An 11,716-nucleotide genomic window follows, 5' to 3' on the forward strand; every position below is an offset into this window, starting at 1 on the left:
TTACCATTTGACCTTCCATTTTCCCCTTGACCATTACATACCTCCCCTTTTTATCCCTTATTTCCCTGATCATCTCAAACTTCACTGTGTTCTTAATTAGTATAGCTACTCCTCTTCTAAGGTTCTGTTTAAAAGAACTATAAAACAAATTCTCATACCCGAATCTCTTCAGCTTTTCATGTTCTTGTGATATTAGATGTGTTTCTTGTAAGAAGATAACCTTCTTTCTTAAGTTTCGTCATCACCTTACTCCTTTTGATCGGACTATTCATACCATTAACATTCAACGACATAATTTTGATACCCTTAACTTGTGTCATATTTCTTCCTCCCGGGGCTGGTCGGGGACTACTTCTTGGGTAGTGGCGGGGGGTAAAGGCATGTCCGCTCCCTCCTGGTCCCCACCGTGAGCTTGGTCAGTTACATTAGGACCTACTAGGGCCTCTGTGGTCGGGGAAACCTGGTCGTTAAGGTCAGACATAATTTTACTTTCTACTTTTACCGCGTTTACCGTTTGTCGAAGGCTAGGTAGTTGACTGACAGTGTAAGCCTCTAAGTACTGAGGTGTCTGTCGTCTGCGCCGTGGGCGTTCTAGGTTAGGAGGATCGTTTCGTGGAGTGTTCATCATAGGCCATTTCAATATTAATAACACTATATTAATATTACACTAGTTACCCTCCGGCTCGAAGGACCAATTGTAACTGAGGGGTACAATTCCCTGACTGTATTGTTAGATATGATATTTAATACCACTACCTCTTGTACTTTAACTTCTGGCCATCCAGTACATGATATAAGTATGATGAACACTTTCCCACCTGATGAAACGAATCCACACAAATGTACCAAATCGAAGGTTTAATATAGCAAAAGGTATATACAACGTTCACTTAATTACATTTATGATTTGAAATATGAAATATGCACTTTTATGGCAAATGAGTATTCGTGGGTAAATCAACATTGAATGTCCAATCTCTGGTTACGCAGGGAGTAAGTATACAACCTGGAATATTTAGGAAACGATAGCGATGGTACTTAAATGATTATAGCTGGATACACTAAGGGGGGGGGGGGTCCCGCTGGTTGTAAGACAGTAGGAGGGGGGGGTTAGAGAAGCCGCTGGCGGTATCCCATCTGGCCGACGGTGTCTTGGGAGAATTCAAAGTCTTGAACACGGTGCCCACAGAACCTCGGTCCGCAGACGAATACAGCTGGACCCTCTGTGGACGGTAGCTGCCGGTCCACAACGGAGAGACGTGAGGCGACCTCACTGGTGTAGAGCGCCGTCTCACCTGGAGTCCTCTCCGGGGGGTAGTTCCAACACTCCGCAGTGTTGGCCTTTATCCATGGAATAATCAAAGCACCCAAAGCATAATCCAAGCCGTGGAAGGCTCGCCGTCGTCCGGGTAGAGTAATCCAATATACAGGTCCGGTCGCCCTGGCCCGGAGCTCCTCGGATGCAAGCACCACTAGGGGTCTGCCCAGCCTGGTTAAGCGTCCAGATAACGCCAGGAACGATGGGGGTACTGATAACTTTAGAACTCTAACCGAACGATGCACCATACATAAATAGACTATTATTAGCTTAATAGAATACGTCCAACTCGACGGTATAGTGCCAAACTATGACTATTCAACTATTAATCTACACGATATCCCAATGCCTATTCTGGGGCCAAGTAGGCCTTACTACACCACACGTGCGTCGTGGGGAGGCTTCGCGTCTGTCACTCTGTTGGAGGGTAAAGAACTGGACTAAAAAGGAAGTTCTACTTTACTTGCGCCATATATATATGCGCTATGAACAAATAGTACCATTCGTATTTCGCCCGACATATTCCTGCGCGGAACCGGGGCTTGCCACGACATGTTAGGCGGCACGATTGAACTTGGACCTAGGGGTATGGCAACCTGGCGCCAGGTTCTCGTCCAATGGTAGAATGAAACTATTATGGGCTGTTTAGTAGACTAAAGGGATATTCAGTGCATATTGTACAAGGAATATACAGGGGATATCAAACGATATACAAATACAATTAAATATATATATATAAATAAATATATATATTCGGTTTAATCTGATCCTTCACAACAGCCGCCCCCTAATTAGTCCCACCTAATTAGCTAAGCAGAGACAGATTAACCGCACTGTCTACCACTCAAGGTCCGCTGTAAGGGTCAGTCAACTCACAAAGTCATGGGGTCATGGTCATCATCGATAGTATCTGGGAGTCGGGGCAGTTCTATGAGCCTCGCCACGGGACGTGTGTAAGTGCGCCCTTGGACGAGTACTTCAGCTGCTCGGACCTTGCCATCGGCACCGGTGATCACTTTGCTTACGCGGCCAGCCGGCCACATAGCTCTGGGTAGTGACTGGTCAATAATCATGACGACTGTTCCTTCTGTCAAATTGTCTCTCTCTTTTACCCACTTCTGGCGGGTCTGTAGAGACGGTAGGTAGTGAAGTAGGAAGCTGCTCCAAAACTTGTCAGCTAGTACTTGGCTGTACCTCCACATTCTTCGGCCGTTCGCTTCTTCAGGCCTGTACATTGTCTGGGGTAGCGCGGGGTCCAGCCGCCCCATTAGGAGTGTGTTGGGGGTGACTGGGTCGACATCTGCTACATCACTGGAGACGTAACCGAGGGGCTTTGAGTTCAATACTCCCTCGATCTCCGTGAGGACTGTCATTAGGACTTCCTCCGCCACAGTCTGGGCCCCAAGTACGGCGTACAGGGCTGTCTTTATAGAACGTACTTCTCGTTCCCAGGTTCCACCGAAGTGGGGTGCGTTCGGGGGATTAAACTGGAAGTCAATCTGGGATGGAGCGAGGTGGGTCTTAAGTTCTGGGCCCATAGCTTGGAAGCTCTCTCTCAGCTCTCTTTCTCCGCCTTTGAAGTTGGTCCCGTGATCAGACAACAATGTAGACGGTTTTCCTTTCCGTGATGTGAATCTTCGGAAGGCCATAAGGAATGAGTCTGTGCTCATGGTCGGAAGGAGCTCGATATGTATCGCTCTGGTGGTCATGCATTTGAATACAATACCCCACCGCTTCTCGGTGCCTCTTCCTCTCTTTATATACAACGGGCCAAAGCAGTCCATGCCTGTGGAGTGGAATGGCTTGTCGCCGATTCGGAGGCGACAGGGGGGTAAGTCAGCCATTCGTGGTATGCTGGGCTGCGCGCGCCACTTACGGCAGTCTAGACAGGTTCGCTGGAAGCGCCGTACTGCTTCTCTCCCTTGCAATATCCAATAACGACGTCTGATCTCCGCGAAGACTCTCTCTGCTCCTGCGTGGTGTACATCCTCGTCGTATTTCTTTATGATCAGCTCTGTGACCTTGTGTCGGCTGTTCAAGACGATCGGGTACTTAATGTCATCTGGTAGATCGGGGGCTCTCCGCAAGCGACCACCCACTCTGATGAGATTATGGGCGTCACTCTCTGGTGCCAGGTGAATCAGTCTGCTGTCTGATGGGACGGGGTTTCCTCCCTGTAGACAGTCTAGCTCATCGGGGAACAAGTCTCTCTGGGCTCGTTGTAGTAGAAGAAGTTCTGCTTCTTCGTAGTCAGCTGCTGACATGTCAGTGGTGGACTGAATCTCTGGGTGGTGCCGCAGGAATGTTCTTTACTGCGCACTCTCTAGGGTAATGCAGTCATCTATGTTGGGGTCTGTGGAGGCGACGGTGCTCAGTCCACAGAACATAGGTTTCTTGTTCTCAGCCTCCTCGTTACTTGCTTCCCGCGGGGTGGGCGTAGGCCAATCTCCTTCCGGGAGCTTGAGGAATTCTGGTCCGTCACTGTAGATGTTGCGACGGGTTAGGTCATCCAGAGACATTCCCCGGGTGATGACGTCAGCTGGGTTGTGTTTGGTGTCCACATACCGCCAGCTCGCTTCTTCTGTTACTCTTGAATCTCGGTGACTCTGACTCCCACGAAGACTTTGTATCTGCATGAATCAGACTTGATCCATGTGAGTACTGTCGTGGAGTCTGACCACAAGATTGTTCTGTGCACCGGAATGGTGAGTTCACGTTGGATTAACGTGGCTAGATGCGCTCCTGCGAGGGCTGCGCAGAGCTCTAGACGTGGGATAGATTGTTGCTTACGTGGGGCTATTCTTGAGCGGGCCAGGATGAAAGCAGTGTGTATCTTTCCTCCCTTCTCTTGGGCACGCAGGTAGGCCACCGATCCGTAGGCTACTTCGGAGGCGTCGCTGAAGACGTGTAGATCAATCTCGCATGTCTCTGGCCTCACTGTGGATGGGAAGTAGCTGCGGCGTATATTGACGCCGGGGAGTGAGCAGGGTCGGGGTAGCGCCGTCTATGAGCGGGATAGGTAATTGGCGCAGGTGCACATATTTATCCATCAACTTGGTGACAGGGTAGGTGTACTGCGATAGTCCTATTTCTTGGCTGGTGAAAGCATTTGTAATCTTGTACCGTCGCTCTGGCTGCCCGTTTGCTGCGATGGTGAAGGAGACATTCTCGCCCTTTATCGTCTTTAAATCTCTTCTTATTGTCCGAATCCTCATTTCGTTCTTGCTCCCCCGCAGTCCCAACTGGGCTGCAGCGGACGCGAGCAGAAGGGTCTTCTCTGACCCGTCATCAAGGACGGCGTAAGTGTCCATGACTTTATCTTGGTAGCTCAATGTCACACGGACTACCTTTAAGAGCACTTGGGCGCCGCTGCTGCTGGCGGGGTCAATGTACATGACACTTGCCTTGGTGCCGCTCCGTGGTGCAGGTGGAGGCTGTCTTCTGTTACTATCGTGTAGTATATCTAGATGGGCTCCATCGCACCGGCTGCACCTTTTCTTTAGGCGGCATTTGGCTGCCATGTGGGGCCGCGCACATCGATAACAGCGCCGGTTGGACTTTATCCATTGACTCACTTCTTCTGCATTCATCTTTGTGAATAGGTCACATTGTGACAGCCAGTGTTCTTTCTCACAGTAGGGACACGCTATCTTCCACTTCTCTTTTCTCGAGGGGGTGCTGTGACTCTTACTGCTCGGTACTGACTCTGAGTGGTGCATGACAGTCACCGATCTTCTTCCATCATTTATTCTCCTGGGTCCCTCTCTGGAGCTTGGCGTGCTCCGCCCAAATGTATCTAGTCGTAAGCTGCTGACTTCTCTCGCCAGGAAGTCGGCTAGATCAAGGAGGGATGGCTCGGGGCCGTTGGGATCCCGGTAATCTCTCTGCCGCCTAAAGCGCTCCTGTCTTGCGGGTGGCAGCTTCTCCAAAATCCTCTCGACGTTAGAGTTGGCGTATAGCTCATGCATGCCCTTCTCCCGTTGCGCTCCCAGCATCCCTACCAGGGACTGCACTTTGATTGACAGGTCGTCTAGTGAGCGATTGTCTGTGGCTGGGGGTAGGCGATCAATATGCCTTATCTCTTGGATTACGTAATCCCATATACGTCCATATCTCTGGTCCAGCGCCGCTAGGGCCGCTGTGTATGGTGTCGAAGAGGTGGCATAGGCTAGCGCTATATTGTGCGCTCGCGGTACTTTCAGGTGCTTCAGTAATATTGCATACTTGTGGCGTTCATCAGCGACATCCACCATCATTGTCTCTAAGCACATCCGGAGCTCCGTGTACTGTGCTCGACTCTCATAGGCGAAGTCTGGGAATGACGGCGTGGCAATGTATGACGCCGTGGATGGCTGATACATCGGCGAGCGTTGGGGGAGAGACCTCCTGGGCGAGTCCCCTCTTGCGCCTCGCTGTGGGCTGGTACTGACAGGGTACCATGGCCCGCTGGTCCAGGTGCTATTCCTCGGGGCTGGTCGTGCGTCGTGCTCACCCGTGAATAGAGTCTATATGACTGACTGGGTTAGCTGAATCTGAATCTAGAATCTGTAGCGCAGCGCCGCGGGGGTATAGCCTGGACTGTATGGGACCTCCTGGTCCGGTGGAGTACTGTGCTGTCGTCGGGCTTGGTTCTCCTCCTCTCCCTCTTCTTCCTCTATCAGATCTTCCAGATCCTGTAATCGTTTATTTAGCTTCTCCGCAGTGTATGCCGCTCCTTCCTTGTAGCTGGGTCTCGCTTGGACCGGTCTGTGAAGGGGGTCTGCGGGGGGTATAGGCTCGGTCTGTTGGTCAAGTTCAGGGTCGCTTGCTCGTTGAGGAGACGCTGCCCTTGACTGTTGTCTCGACAAGTTCCTTGAACCCCTGGCGGAGGGGGAGGGTGTTGCCTTGCGGATCAGCTGCTCTATTAGTTGCGCTTGTAGTCTGTCGCGCTCTGCGTCTCTTTGGGCACCGGCAGCGGCACGCTGGGTGTCTGCTCGGTCTCTTGCCATATTCTCTTCCGTCTGAAGGCGTCTCATTTCCAGGCGTATGTGCTCTTCTTCGCTCCGTTGCTGTATCTGAAGTCGATCGCGTTCACCCTGGAGTCGATCGCGTTCGGTAGAGGCTGTCAGGCTGACGAGGAACGCCTGTTGTAGCATCCTCTCCGCTTCGCTGGGGGAAGGCGGTTGTGGAGGTGAGCCGCTCCTGCGTGAGCCGCTCCTGGGGGTACTCGTTGGGGAGTCCTGGAGCTCTATTTCCTCGGCGCTCTCCTCCTCTTCTTCCGTGCAGAGTTCTCTCTCTGTAGGGTTGTCTTCCTCCCGGGGCTGGTCGGGGACTACTTCTTGGGTAGTGGCGGGGGGTAAAGGCATGTCCGCTCCCTCCTGGTCCCCACCGTGAGCTTGGTCAGTTACATTAGGACCTACTAGGGCCTCTGTGGTCGGGGAAACCTGGTCGTTAAGGTCAGACATAATTTTACTTTCTACTTTTACCGCGTTTACCGTTTGTCGAAGGCTAGGTAGTTGACTGACAGTGTAAGCCTCTAAGTACTGAGGTGTTTGTCGTCTGCGCCGTGGGCGTTCTAGGTTAGGAGGATCGTTTCGTGGAGTGTTCATCATAGGCCATTTCAATATTAATAACACTAGTTACCCTCCGGCTCGAAGGACCAATTGTAACTGAGGGGTACAATTCCCTGACTGTATTGTTAGATATGATATTTAATACCACTACCTCTTGTACTTTAACTTCTGGCCATCCAGTACATGATATAAGTATGATGAACACTTTCCCACCTGATGAAACGAATCCACACAAATGTACCAAATCGAAGGTTTAATATAGCAAAAGGTATATACAACGTTCACTTAATTACATTTATGATTTGAAATATGAAATATGCACTTTTATGGCAAATGAGTATTCGTGGGTAAATCAACATTGAATGTCCAATCTCTGGTTACGCAGGGAGTAAGTATACAACCTGGAATATTTAGGAAACGATAGCGATGGTACTTAAATGATTATAGCTGGATACACTAAGGGGGGGGGGGGGTCCCGCTGGTTGTAAGACAGTAGGAGGGGGGGGTTAGAGAAGCCGATGGCGGTATCCCATCTGGCCGACGGTGTCTTGGGAGAATTCAAAGTCTTGAACACGGTGCCCACAGAACCTCGGTCCGCAGACGAATACAGCTGGACCCTCTGTGGACGGTAGCTGCCGGTCCACAACGGAGAGACGTGAGGCGACCTCACTGGTGTAGAGCGCCGTCTCACCTGGAGTCCTCTCCGGGGGGTAGTTCCAACACTCCGCAGTGTTGGCCTTTATCCATGGAATAATCAAAGCACCCAAAGCATAATCCAAGCCGTGGAAGGCTCGCCGTCGTCCGGGTAGAGTAATCCAATATACAGGTCCGGTCGCCCTGGCCCGGAGCTCCTCGGATGCAAGCACCACTAGGGGTCTGCCCAGCCTGGTTAAGCGTCCAGATAACGTCAGGAACGATGGGGGTACTGATAACTTTAGAACTCTAACCGAACGATGCACCATACATAAATAGACTATTATTAGCTTAATAGAATACGTCCAACTCGACGGTATAGTGCCAAACTATGACTATTCAACTATTAATCTACACGATATCCCAATGCCTATTCTGGGGCCAAGTAGGCCTTACTACACCACACGTGCGTCGTGGGGAGGCTTCGCGTCTGTCACTCTGTTGGAGGGTAAAGAACTGGACTAAAAAGGAAGTTCTACTTTACTTGCGCCATATATATGCGCTATGAACAAATAGTACCATTCGTATTTCGCCCGACATATTCCTGCGCGGAACCGGGGCTTGCCACGACATGTTAGGCGGCACGATTGAACTTGGACCTAGGGGTATGGCAACCTGGCGCCAGGTTCTCGTCCAATGGTAGAATGAAACTATTATGGGCTGTTTAGTAGACTAAAGGGATATTCAGTGCATATTGTACAAGGAATATACAGGGGATATCAAACGATATACAAATACAATTAAATATATATATATAAATAAATATATATATTCGGTTTAATCTGATCCTTCACAACACATTGCATAAGTCATTTTCATGTTTACATTTACTTGTATTGTGTGTGTCACATGTATACCAGTCTAATGTGTATTGTACTTATCCTTCCTTGGATCACGTGTCCCATCTCGTCTCCTCTCTTCTCCCCTTCCCAGTGTCTTTTCGTCGTTCTTCTCAGTTGATCCGCTTTGAATCGGTTCAGATCTCCTTCACCTTCCCCTCCTCCTCTCCTCGTCCTCGTCCCTCGACCCTGGTCCATCTTCTCGCCTTCTCCAACCTCTGCATCAGCGTCGGTCTCTCTCCTTCTCCTCCCGGCACCCTCCATCCTCTCCGGTTCATGTCCCTCGTTGCTTCCCTCACGTCGTTGTACACCTCTATGCCTTCTTTCCAATGGACCTTCAGCGTGGTCATTGGTGATTGAAATCTGATTCCTTTCTCTTTCAAAGTATTTTTTATCTGAACATAGCTCCGACGTTTTACAGCCACCTCTGTTGAATAGTCATGGTTGAAGGTTATCCTCTGGCCCTCCACCTCCATCTCCGTCTGCCAGGCTGCTCTGAGAATGTTTTCTTTGACTTCGAATTTCAAGAAATTAACTTTAACTGCTCTCATGGTCTGTTTATCTGTGGCTTCGGCGCTGGGGCCCTGTGCGCCCTTTGAATTTCTATCTTGTCGAGGTCTGACATTTCTAATTCTTCTCGAATTAGGTTGTCTACATATTTGGTCATCGAGTCTCCTTCTATCCCTTCTCCCAGTCCCCATATTCGTATATTATTTCTCCTTGACCTCCCCTCCAAGTACGTTAGCTTTTCTCTCAACATGTTTTTCGAGTCGCCATTCGAATTCCTTGTATTGCTGTATTCCATTCCTCCGTTTCAGCTGTCCTTTCTTCTAACATCCTTATGTCTTTCTCTTGTTCCTGTAGTTTTCCATCAATTGTCTCGAGTCTCTTATTTATTTCTTCTCTGAGCTTGTCCTGACCCTTCTTTAATTCTTCCCTGAGTCTGTCGATATTGTTCTGGATGTTCTGCGTGTTAGCTTGGATGCTAGTCTGTATGCTAGCTTGTAGCTCCTCTACCCAAGTGGGCACCTCAGCTCTGTCGCCTTGTGCCATGCTAGCTTGATTTTCCTGCGTCACCTCCTCGTGTCGATAACTTTCCTCCGGTGCAGGGCGGCTACGTGGCGTAGTGGGCAAGGCGCTCGCCACGAATGACGGAGACGTTGGACTTGCCTGTTCGAGCCCAGCGCTCCACATTGCTTTCAGTTTAGCTGGTCGTTCATACTAATACACATTGGTCGTATTAGGGGGTGGGAAACTGATGGGTGGGGATCGGGCGTTGTGGACAGCGACTCCTACAGGTCGGTTGGTGCGCCTGCGCAGTAGAATCAGGAAGTGTCTGGGGCAGCGTGAGCCTCCCACGCGTTACTCCTCGCCACTGAGAGATCAAGCTGCGCAGGTGAAAAGATGCGACTGCTGTTACCTCAAGTAACCGGAGGGGACTTGTGCTATGTATGACTTAGTCCACATTGCAGCCGGCTTGTGGGAGGCAAGAAATAGCGTTCGTGACAGGGGAGGGTTGAATTGGATGATACGAAATTGGGATGGGAGAAAAATATAGAAAATGGGAGAAAAAGTGGATAAAAAAAAAACGTTCCTCCGGTGCTTGTATCTCTTCTGGGGTCGCTTTTCTTTCGCTTTTTCTCGTGTTCATCCTTCCTTTTCTCTTATATCATTGAATTGTCACTTTTTATTTTGTTTTAGATATTTTAACTTCCTTTTTCGTTGTTCTTTGACCGGGAGCTCTTTACAATGGCCGTCTACCCGAACATCTCAAACCGGAAGTCCCCCAAATTGTATTTTCAGCTAACCCAGTCAGTCATAGTTTTGTGCTAATTCTTGTTTATTCCCGTACCCGTGTTGCCTTGCCTAACCCTGCCTTGTCCTCCTTGTCAACAGTCCTCTACAAAACCCGGACTGTATTAAAGATTGTTTAGATTAAACCACTACTAAATATTATTACTTGCCAGACAGTACAGTTAGTTAAATATGGCAGACACTCAATAGACGGCACAGGGACAAAGAGATCACGTTTACAGTATTTTAATAGCAATATCAATATACAACTGAATTAGTACGTTGCTCTTTTAATAGTGAATGATAGTAGAATGTCAGAGTATCAAAGTCAGGGGGAATGAATAATTCCGAGGTTAAGAATACTCGACCGGAGCTCTGCATGGAGTGAGAAGGCGATACAGGGCAAGCGAGGGGGATAGCTGGAGACAATGATTTCCCCCACGGAGTGGTAAGCTCCAGAGGAATTGAAGAATAGTCGGATACTCCTGCGGTCACTGAAGAAAAGGGGTTCTCGTACGGATCCAGTCCTTGTAATCCAAGTGCCCGATGGCAGGGTAATAGCTCGTAATCCAAAGCCCGACGGCAGTGATGATAGCTAGCTAGCTTCGTTGGTCCTAGAAGCTAGCCCGATGAAGGTCTTCAGGTGTAGTTAGATCAAACGCCAATGGTCTTAACTATGCTCTTCTCCACGTTACTTCGCTTACACAAGTCACTATAATACACCAACAATGGTTCTACAATATTAGGGTCATATCTAAGTAGCTACTAGCTATCCGTAACGATACACCGCGGGTAGGCTTCCACTGCTCACATGTCCACTCGTTCTGCTGTTAGGTTACTTCACACTTCACCTCGTGTTCTGATACTCGTTACGTTAAGTTCACACACAGCTGCACATTAGATTAGGTTCACACTACGGCTGCTGCGCCTTCTACAATATATATACTCAGAGTGATTTCAAGAGCGCAACCGAATTACTTGTCCGGAATCAATGCGCCGGCTAAGGGCATGTCTGAACTTGCCCGGACACGTCTTTGAACTTGTCTGGGGGGCGCGACTGCTGGCGCCGCCAATGTCAAGGGCGGTGTCCAATGAGGTGAGCGAATAGTACTATGATTCAAATGGAAGCTTAAAGGTATATAGCTTATATATATAAATAATATACAAGTTATACAAAATAATAAACGTAGATTCTCAGTGTTAATCTGGCCCTTCAGAACAGTGCCCTTAATTAACCTGCATATTGGCTAGTCCTTTATATGCCCTATTTATTATATAGCCCAGGCTGGTATATGTTGTATTTATATTGTGTGACCAATTGAAGGGGAACAGGGGAAGCAAGAGGGGTAATTAGGACCTGGGGAGTCTGCCATAATTAGTGTGTACAGTTGATCTATTATCTATGAGTGCCTATTTGAGAGTGTGATTAGCGGGCCGTGTGTGGGATTAGGCATCTACTTTGTATAACGCACAGTGCCTCTTAAGGAGGGTGTTTTGACGTGTGTCACTGTGATAGGACA

This window comes from Notolepis coatsorum, assembly GCF_963971535.1.
Source record: "Notolepis coatsorum genome assembly, chromosome: 5".
NCBI classification, from domain to species: domain Eukaryota; kingdom Metazoa; phylum Chordata; class Actinopteri; order Aulopiformes; family Paralepididae; genus Notolepis; species Notolepis coatsorum.